Source organism: Cnephaeus nilssonii (genome assembly GCF_951640355.1).
Source record: "Cnephaeus nilssonii genome assembly, chromosome: 18".
NCBI lineage: Eukaryota > Metazoa > Chordata > Mammalia > Chiroptera > Vespertilionidae > Cnephaeus > Cnephaeus nilssonii.
Genome location: NC_137089.1, coordinates 24277416 through 24287742, shown reverse-complemented (window position 1 = coordinate 24287742; position 10327 = coordinate 24277416).

Genomic DNA, 10327 nt, shown 5'->3' with positions numbered 1-10327 from the left:
CTGTGATCCTCGTTTGTCGGAAAGGTGACTTAGGCTGCAATGAGGCATCAGGCAGCTCAAAGGTCTTCAGTAGAACCCCCAGAGCCCAAGTGCAGTACAGAACCTAATACCAAGTCCTACTGAATGCAAGTATGGGAATGCTTAAAATTGCTTGCTTCAACTATGGCTTCATCTGGGGCCCCCAGTGCAGGTCAGACCTCAGAGGAAGAGTCTTTGTAGATGATGAGCCCATCCGTTGGAAGCTGCGATGAGTACAGACAAGGAGAAACTGCATGGCCCTGGTTAAGGGTATGAGCCCTGGGAGCAGAAAAGCTCAGTTTGAATCCACGTTCTGCCATTTATGAGCTAAGTAACTTTGGACACATGATTTAATCAGTTTCTTTATGTATAAAAACACCGATGATTATAATAGCATCTAATTTATTGGATTATTGCCATTATTAAGTGAGATGATATATGAGCAGTGATTAGAATATTACCTAACCTTTCACAAACTCCCACGATATATTATATTATTAAAGGATGCCAGGGCTAACCTTTACAGCTGCAAATAGGTTTTTAAATTTCATTTACCCACATAAGATTCTACTATGAACCAATAAGAATGAGCCTGCAGGTCATGCAAAAGCCAGTCTGTCATTGCTTTTAAGCCTTAGTTACTAATAAGTAATTAGCTTGAATATAAACATCCAATACAGCAGTTTCAAATGTAAATAACTACTCTAATACCCTGGTTTCCTTTTCAGTAAAAATGAACATACCGTAGGTGATACTGTAAGAACACCTTACATTTTCTATTAATGTGCACTGTGCCTAGAGTTATGTACTAGAGTTTCTAGCACCTCCCAATACTCTAGGCCTCCTGAGAGCATTTTATGGGTGGGGTCTTACATGGCCTCAGCCAAGCAGAATGAAACTTCGGCTTAATGATCTCACTTAGGACCAGATGATGTGATATGGGAGTGGGGATCCGAGAGGGTTGTAGCATAGAGGAAGGAAGAATGGCTAAATAGGTGGTCAGGGTAGGACGGTAGAATCATTCTTAAGACATTATATTCTTCTCACACTCTGCCTAGCTTCCCCTTTGACTAAAGTGGATGTGACAGGTGAAATAGCTACTTCAGCAGCCAGAGGCCTGGCATTGACCAGGAGTCTCCTTTCTCCTTTGAAAACTCAATCTAAATGATGAAGATGGAGAAGAGGCAACATGAATTGGCTCCGAATTCTAGCCCAAGTGTTTCCCTAACACAACATGCATGAACTAAGGGTCTGGGATGGCTAAAGTTTTGAATTGCTTTGGGAACATAGTGGAACTTTGAGATTATTGTTTAGAAAATATCCTCAACCACTAACCTCACAGCTTACCACATTCAGGTTTCTCTTAGACTGCAAGTGGAGCCTGCCTGAACCCCTTCCAGAAAACTTGGACCTGTCCTCTCCAAATTGGAATCTCTGTATGCCTTGGCACGAGAGGCAAACTAAAGGGGACCCGTATTCGATTTCTGCCAACTCGGATTCCCCATGAGCCTCAGGCCTGTCTCAGAGGTTCGGAGGCATTTGCCTGATTTCCAATACCACATCTTTGAGTTTCAACTTTTAACTGAATTGTTTACAGTATTTTCTGTCTATAAATTCACCAAAAGGTTACCATCACCCGATGGCAAGGCAAAGATGAATGATTCGGATTGTTGTTAGGTAATTAAAGACCAGTTTTCACACATCAAAAGAAAATGAATATATCTTTCAAGTAAGGAGGCATGCTGAGAGAAGGAACAAGGTATCTTTAGAGACATTTACACTTGGGATGGCTGCTCTTTTTAAATATATTTATGCAAAATAAATAAAAGGGGTCTGCTGTAAAATATTACTCCAAATCTACATTAGCCTGGGCTGCTATACACTTTCAAGTTCTGAAAATAGGACTTACCTGGTCTGGCAATGCATTAAGAATGCTCTGTGGTTTAAAAAAAATGAGCTATTGATCTTAGCAGATTTTAATTTAGATTAGTTCACTTTAAAGTGTAATAAATGGTGGGGCTCACGTGTTGAATCACTAAGGCAACAATTATTTTAAGAGCATCAGTCATCTGTGCTTCCAATTTAATCAAATCTCTTTATAGAGGTTTTACATGGTGTTTGAAATAACCACATAATCTGTCTATGAAACGGTGTTTTGAGTTGTATGTCAAAAGTTGAAGAGAAATTAGAAAGACAACTTATAGTTTTAAAAGTCCGATGATGACAGGTGGATATTTGCTTTTATTTTGTTTATGAGCAATTGTTTTTTGTAAGGTTTTGTGTGTGTGTGTATGTATGTGTGTGCATGTTTGAGAGTGAGAGAAGGTATAGTATCTGAACTAGAAAAATAACCCAGATGGTTTCTGAGTTAGATTTGCAAAGCCTAAACATCTTTAAGAAGTTAGGATAAGACCAATTACATTCCCTTTGTGACAGCTAGGAAATGAATTCTTGGTCATGTTCTAAAGGAAAAGGCAAATATAATAAAAAGAGAAAAGATGAGAAAGAGCCAGCTGTTAGCATTAACTTGCAGTTTTACCTTAGAAGCCAAATATTTAGTCTAAAAGGCTTTGACCTCTGACCTTTAAGGTTTCCCTAAAGATTTCATCATCTTGGTCCCTGAGATGCTAGTGGCTCCCTGCTGAGACAGAGCGGCCTTCACCTCGGTAGCTGAGACCTCGAGCCCTCTCTTAATCCTATGTAATTCTCATACTGCCATCTTTCCTGGCATCTGTGCATAAAGCAATATAAAACATTACAATATAAATGACATCTGAGGGATTCATCTGAAATTCTATTTCACTGTTTAATAATTAAAAGTTAAAAACCTCTCTGTAGCTTTATAGCACTCTCTAACAAGAAAAAATTTCATCGATAAGGCATCCTCCTTCCCAACACTAGAAGCTGTTGGCAATTTCTGCAGAAATGAGTTTTGTGATTAATAAATCATGTCCTCTGGACTGTGACTCCATGAATGAAGCTCGGATTGAAGTATTGTTACATATTTCAGAATTCCCAAGTATCCACCCACTTACAAGTGTGTGAATTGAGCGTACGTGCCTCCATTTCTTCATTCATAGAATGGGGCTGGGCACTGGTACTTACTACACAGGACTGTTGCAAGGAGTAAATGAGTCAATGCAAGTAAAGTGCTCAGAACAGAGGTCGGCATACAAAAAACTCTATATGTGTTGGCTCTTGTTATCATTGTTGTTGTTGTTTTGTGTTATTCAGAAGAACCTTTTGCTTCACATGACTGAGAAATTCTTAGAGGAAAAGCCCTAGTTCTGGGAAGACAAAAATTACAGTAGCTATAGATTGTTTTTCATTACTTTTTGAGCCTTAAGCATTTCTAGAATGTCCCCATGTTCATTTTCAAGAGCCTAAAATTCACCAACTAGTCAGGAGAGGGAGCAATGTTCTCCAATAGGAACAGAGGCAACACTGTATGACTGGCGAAGATTCAGGAGTCTGTTGGTCTCAACCCTGGCTCATGCTTGAACTCACCATATCCAAGCACTTCCTACCAGTGAAACCATTGCCCCTATTCAAATGCACATACCTGGAGAATAAATGTGTTAAGTCCCTATTTCCTATAGACACTTGAGTGTCAACTAAACCATCAGAACATTTCCAATTAATGTCTGCTTGAGAAGAGATTGTAAGGGTGGCAAGAAGAAAAAGAGTGGTGTAGAGAACAGCCAGGCTACCTACCAGTTTGTGAAGTATGCTGGGAATAAGGTGTAATTAGCAATTCTAATTCTACTTTTCATGTAAATATCAAGGCAGACTTGAAAGTAATACCCATAATTATGCCACTCGTGCATTGTGGTATGTTTTTTATTTGGAGTAGAACAGAAAAGAGTGGGCTTCTGGCTAGGACACTCAGAAATGCCCATATTCTACCCTGTATTGTATAGAGCCATAGCTCTTACTCCTCCATAAAAATCTATACAAACCTTCTCCATGCCACTCACAATAAAAACACACAACACACAATAGAAGCAAAAAGAATGTGCTTGCTCTGCAAATGCATCTCCCAGAGAAGTCCTGACCCCAACCCTCCCTTCCTTTCAATTTACCCCCAAACTCCTGCATTAAAAATCTGGAACCACCAATGATTCCGCATCTGCAGTTCCTCTGTCTGGAGCCATCCTCTCCAGATCTCAGAAGGGCTGGCCCCTTCTCATCTCATCGATTAGGTCTCAGCTCATCTCCCTCTGCCTCCAGGAGCGCTTACTCAACCACTCTAGAAAGTGGCCCTCAAGCCTCACCCTGTCTTCAGTTTCCTCCCTCCTCTGGCTAGCTGTAATGAACCTATTTCGTTTATTTGTTTGGTTGGCATCTGCTTCCTTCACCCAAAAGGAATCTCAGGGAGAGAAAGGACCTTGTCTGGCTTCTTCCTAAGTAGGTGCTCAGTGCCTATTTGTGGAGTGAAACAAAATTACAATCATGAAAGAATATCGTACTTGTCCTGTGAATATTTGCTGCTACTAAAAAAAAAAAAAAAAAAGGTAACCATATGACTGGCCTGGGAAGTGACCAAGGGGATCCAGGATGGAAGGTGCACAAGTAAACACCCCAAAAAACAAAGAGAATTGGAAAAAAAGACTGATGGGAGAAGGGAGGGCAGACAGGGATGATACCCGATACTCGGCAAAGATAGCCTGTAGCTATTCACAAGTTTGCCGGAATCACATACTAGCTAGAGCAGTTCTTTTCCATTTAGAGAAACAAGGTGATTATCTTGGAGAGCTAAAATGTAATTCAGATCTCCTCCTTCTCCTTGATGGGGCTGCGTGAGGCCCCTCTGGCAGTCGGTCATTGTCTCACAGCTGTGGAATATTCTACGGCCAGCCTGCCGGGGAGGCATAAGCTCCAGAAGGCTGGTTTTCTGTCGCACCCCCAACTTGTCTCCAAGTCTCACGGAGCTAAGAATCTGCTGAATGCGAGGAGGTAGGAATCCGGAGCCTCTGGCTCACTAAACAGCCAGCTCCTTCACTTTTCAAAATGAAACACCATGTAATGGGAAGGCTAGGGATTTAAGGCTGACAGGGGTCAGCTTACCCTTTGATGGGGGAATTCACTCTAGTGGTTCCCCCACTGCTTAAGTGTTCAATAATAAAACTTAATTCCTCCAGATTGATTTTCCACTCTTCATCATCACCAAATCATTGCTACCCCATGGAGTATATTCCCTCCTGGGGCTCCGACTCTGTGTTGTGGAGTCTGAATAACAACTCAGACGTGCAAGATGAGAGGGAGGCATGAAACAGGAATGTAGCGCCTCAGCGATGGGTCTTGTCAGTTGAACGCTGGCTTTGTCTTTCTCATCCACATCCTACTCTAATTTCATCTAACAGTTTCTTCTAGCTGTAGACAGGCAGTATGAGAGCACTTCCATGGAGAAGCTTTATACACCACAGCAGAAAAGATATCCTCTTCGTAAGTGACATGTGTCTGAATTATTGGCTTTGGTGGCTAATAGGACCAGGGGTTCATTCCCGCCGAAGCTGACTCATCACTTTCTAATGATCTACTGATAGTTTTCTCCAACCTTTGTGGATATTTCAGGATCCAACTTCACTGAGAGTTTACTAAAAGGGCAGGTGATGAAAATGTAGTCTCTAAGTAATCTTTCATGGTTTTGTTTTACAAATCTCTCGTGTTTTGCAAATCTACCCATGTCTTTACCATTGTGTGAACCTACGTTATTGTCCCATGAATTCTAATTATTTTGTATATTACATCCTCCTCCTGAAATAAACACTCATGAGGGCAGAAACCAAACCTGCCAATGGTTTTCCCAAGTAGTTAAGCTCTCGTTAACTTTTACTGGAATGAGTGGAATGTAGAAAATATCTCCACCAACCATTGCTGTATCCATCTAGCTAAAAAGCAGTAGAACCTCACTGCGTGCTGGCATCTTAACAAACCTGTTATTCGCATCTCTGAATCCCAGAGATAAGAACGCCTTAACAAAGACTCATAATGCAGGAAATTGTTAAATCAGAAGCAAATTCCAGCTCCTGGGCAATGCAGCCAGGCACAATATACAGAAATGTCTCCAAACCTTAATAACAGCAATGCCTGCTTTTGAACGGTGCCAACACTTTCACAACTGTTTTCTCATTGGATCTCCACAATAGCACACGAGGGAGGAAGGGCGGTTATTACTAACTTCATTTTGAAAAGAATGCATTGAATCACAGCACAGATAAGTGACTTGCTACAGTTCCATAACAAGCATCAGAGCAGAAAGTTGGCAACCTAGATTTCTAGACTAACTAGCTCATTCTTTTCCAACTAAACTGCACTATGACATCTGCCTTCTTCATGTTGTACTTTTCATACATTTATGTGCATACCAATTGCCTGAGGATCTTGCTAATACACAAACACTGACTCAGTATGGCTGAGGCAGTACCTGATATCCTGTATTTCTAACAAACTCCTAGGGCCGTGGTCAGCAAACTGCGGTTCGCGAGCCACATGCGGCTCTTTGGCCCCTTCAGTGTGGCTCTTCCACAAAATACCACGGCCTGGGCAAGTCTATTTTGAAGAAGTGGCATTAGAAGAAGTTTAAGTTTAAAAAATTTGGCTCTCAAAAGAAATTTCAATCGTTGTACTGCTGATATTTGGCTCTGTTGACTAATGAGTTTGCTGACCACTGTCCTAGGGGATTACTGATGCCACTGGTCTGAAGACCAGTTTGAGTGGTTAGGTGCTAGAGGGCGGTGACCATGCTAACCTATCTTTATAACTCCACTGCTTGGCACATAGTAGGTGCTCAATAAATATGTGTTGACTTAATGAAATAAGTCAACAAGTAAGTCAGCCATGCTTGACCCACTTTTGGTATCTCTAGTGCCAAATAAATAGTAAAACACCCAGGAAATAAGTGGTGAATTAATGAAATTAATTAAGCTGTCAATGGCACAAGGAAAGTGCTGACTGTAGAATTCCTTTGTGATCAGACTCAATGGGAAAACAAAGGACTTTCAGAGCAGGAGTGTCCTTGGGATATACCCCACCCTGTGCTAGCTATTGAGTCCACAATAACACATTTTACTTCTGTGTTTGCATCATCAGAATATATTCCTGACCCCCTACGTAATATGCCTTTTTGCCAAGTACTTTCTGTGCCTTGAAGACATGGTCTCCCTCAGACTTCCTGCCAAGGCTCAATGAAGTAAACCAATTTCAGTATCCTCATTTTTGCTCTAGGAAAAGAAATCTGAGTTTTTCCTGTCTCCCTAGCAGAGCTGAAATTAGAGCCCAGGCCTTTTGCCTCCCAGCCCAGATCTTGACACTCGGCTGCGTCTCAAGGGGTTTTTCATGCACAGCAACAATGTTATCTGCACAGTGCTCCTGTGTGGTGAATGGGGGGTGGGGGTGGGGGGGCGGGGGTGGTTGTGCTTCAAATAAAATATTTAACTGTTCTCAACTGAGTTATGAAAAAAAGGGCTTTGTTAAGAGTAAGGGATGAATAAAACAGAGCTTAATTAAAATTCTCTGAACAGTTCGTAAGAGAGAACAATGCAACCCACATTCAACCATTTTCTAGGAATCTGGCTCAAGGTCTGGGGTGCAAGACACTCTGGCACTTTAAATCTGTCTCAGAAAGTCTGGAAGTCCTTGCCATGTATAAATCAACCCATGAATGATGTTATCTTGACAAACTCCTAGCAGAAGCAATTACATTTTTCAGGAAGTGGGGGAGGGGGGAGGCGGAGGGTGGTGGTGGGATGGAGTAATAACCAGAATGGAGAGGAATAGAATGTCATCCCCTCCTTTACAGAGGGACTCAGCCCAGGTGTAGCCTGTTCTCACCCACCTGGAGCCACTTGACTCCCACCTGAGGCACAGGTTAGCCCCATTATCTGGGACATTTCCAGATGTTGAGCAAGAAAGACATTTGGGGATTAAGAATCAAAAACTCTTTAATTTTAAAGAGAAAGAACAAAATGCCTCCACCGGGAGCAGAGCTGGTGTGCTGTGCAGGTACTGAGACCATTCATCAGGACTTAGTTTCCCTCCATCTTTCAGCTCTGCATCCTTCCAGGTTGACTTCACTGTAAGGAAGGTATCCCCTCAGATGCCAAGATGGCCTCCAGCCCCTCAGACCTTCGTTGGCATAGTTCAGTAGCCCCAATGGAAAGAGAGTGCCTCTTTTACTAGTAGTTCATACGAAAGTCCCAGGACTCACTCTGAGTTGGTTAACCTATCAATCACCATCGCCAGAGAATAGGGTGTTCTATTTAGCCAGGCCTGATTGAGTGCCTCCTGGTGGGCTGGAGAATGGAGCCCCCGGAAGCACCATAACCAAGAATTTGGAAGGAGTAGTTCCCCCAAGGAAACCTGAGGTGCTGTTACTAAAAAAGAAAGAAGGGGTGGTGAGTAGGCAGGCAGGGCAGGCTACTACTAAGTCTGATGTTAGATTTTGTCTGAATTCTGATAGCTAGGTTTCTCCTTAGTTCCAAAACCCAGTCCATAATTTGAACACTATTTCTGATAACTGGCTCCCTATCTTTCTTTTATATCTGGGTTCTATCTTGCCAACCTACTGGAAAGCTACAGTAATCATAAATAGTAGTGTTTATCAGATACTGACTTTGTGCTAGAATTTGTGCTAAATGCATTATATATCTAATTTTATCATCATGGACACATATAGAGATGTGTTTTGTCATAACTCCATGTGTAGTTGAGACACCTGGGGCTCAGAGTTAAGTAGCTTTCCTAAGGTAACATGACAGTTAGGGGGAAAGCAAGATATAAAGTTCTGTTGGATTTCAGAGTCTAAGCAATTAATCACCATGCCCTGTTGCCTGGCTCCATGTTCCTGGACGTCTCTACAGGTAATGGCACGTCTCTACAAGTGATGCTTGCCTGTTCTATGGCAAATCACTTGACATCTTTGGACCTTAGTCTCCTCATCTGTAAAATGGGCAAGATGATACCTGCCGGGATCTGCCTATCTCATCCCTCAGTGCCACTGGGGAGATTAAGTGAGGTGATGTGCCTGTAACAGTGTGATTAAGATGATTCCTTGTGTAATCAACTTAAAAGAATAGATACAGGTATAAATCAGGATTTAGAAACATATATACCACACCAGTTCCCATAGTTACTCACTTGTAGCTCTGCCAAGAACACGTACCCCTTTCAGCCAGTTCCCTGATGCTCCCGGACACTCTGGGACTCGGCGCACTTTATCCCCCTGAGAGGGAGCTTCACTGTGTGTCCCATGCATGGCCTGGCGTCCAGCCACCTCCTGGGGATCCTTCACTCTCAGCTTCACGCAATCCTGCTGTGCAAGGCTGATGGCCACCCCTGGGAGGGCATGTGGGCCGCCATTCCCCCACCCAGTGCACCATGACACGTGGGAACCTATGTCATTACTCCTGCTTGTTTCATCTTGTTGGCACTTACACCCCCAGGACTGGAAAACAACTCCTCATCTCTGTCATTCAGAATAAACGAGTGGCAGAATGCACAGTGCTAGACTACAATTTCTACCTATGTGATGGCTTTTTTAAGCTAATGTCGCTGAATTCCTATAAAATTCAGTGGAGCGGAAAAAGAATTTTGACAAGTCTCAGCCTCTCTCTCTGGGCCCATCCCAAACATCAATAGCAGCCACATCTTCTGTTATCTTCTTAGGGAGGTGTTTTCTATTCAACATACTTTTATTCTAATAATCTTACCAGGTATACCGATATTACAAGATATAATGGGGATAAAAAATTCAGGAGTTCTTTTTAAGTGAACAGAATGCTTTGCACATCAGTTTAGTTTTTCAAAACAGAGAGAGCTTGGAAAATTCAATAAAGAAAGGGTCATTTTATGCATCTTAATCAGTATAAATGCTGAGCTGGCTCCTCTGTGAAGCAGTTTCCTGGCTGGTACCCGGGGTGGTAATTCCTCTTAGATCCTCCCCTCCAAAGAATGTCTTCTTTGAATTCTCAGTATTTGTCCTTAACAGCACTAAGGCTCTTTGTTAAAGACTTTTTACCTTGGTAGACAAAGTTGAAAGCACACAAGACTGTTGAGATAGCAATTTCTCAACTTAATAACAGTGTGTCTTCAGCAAACGTAAATACAGATGCCGTGGCTTAAATGGGTTTTCAGCCTGGTCAGATAAGGGGCCATTCATTAAACACAAGTGGACAAACAACTTCCCAGCCAAAATATACTCGGGGCTCTTGGGTGTTTTAAAATCTGGTGAGTTACTTCTCTTGCTTTTTCCTATTTGCTGGATTGGATGGGTTTAAAGGTGAATGGAAGCCATTGTCACGACCTCAGT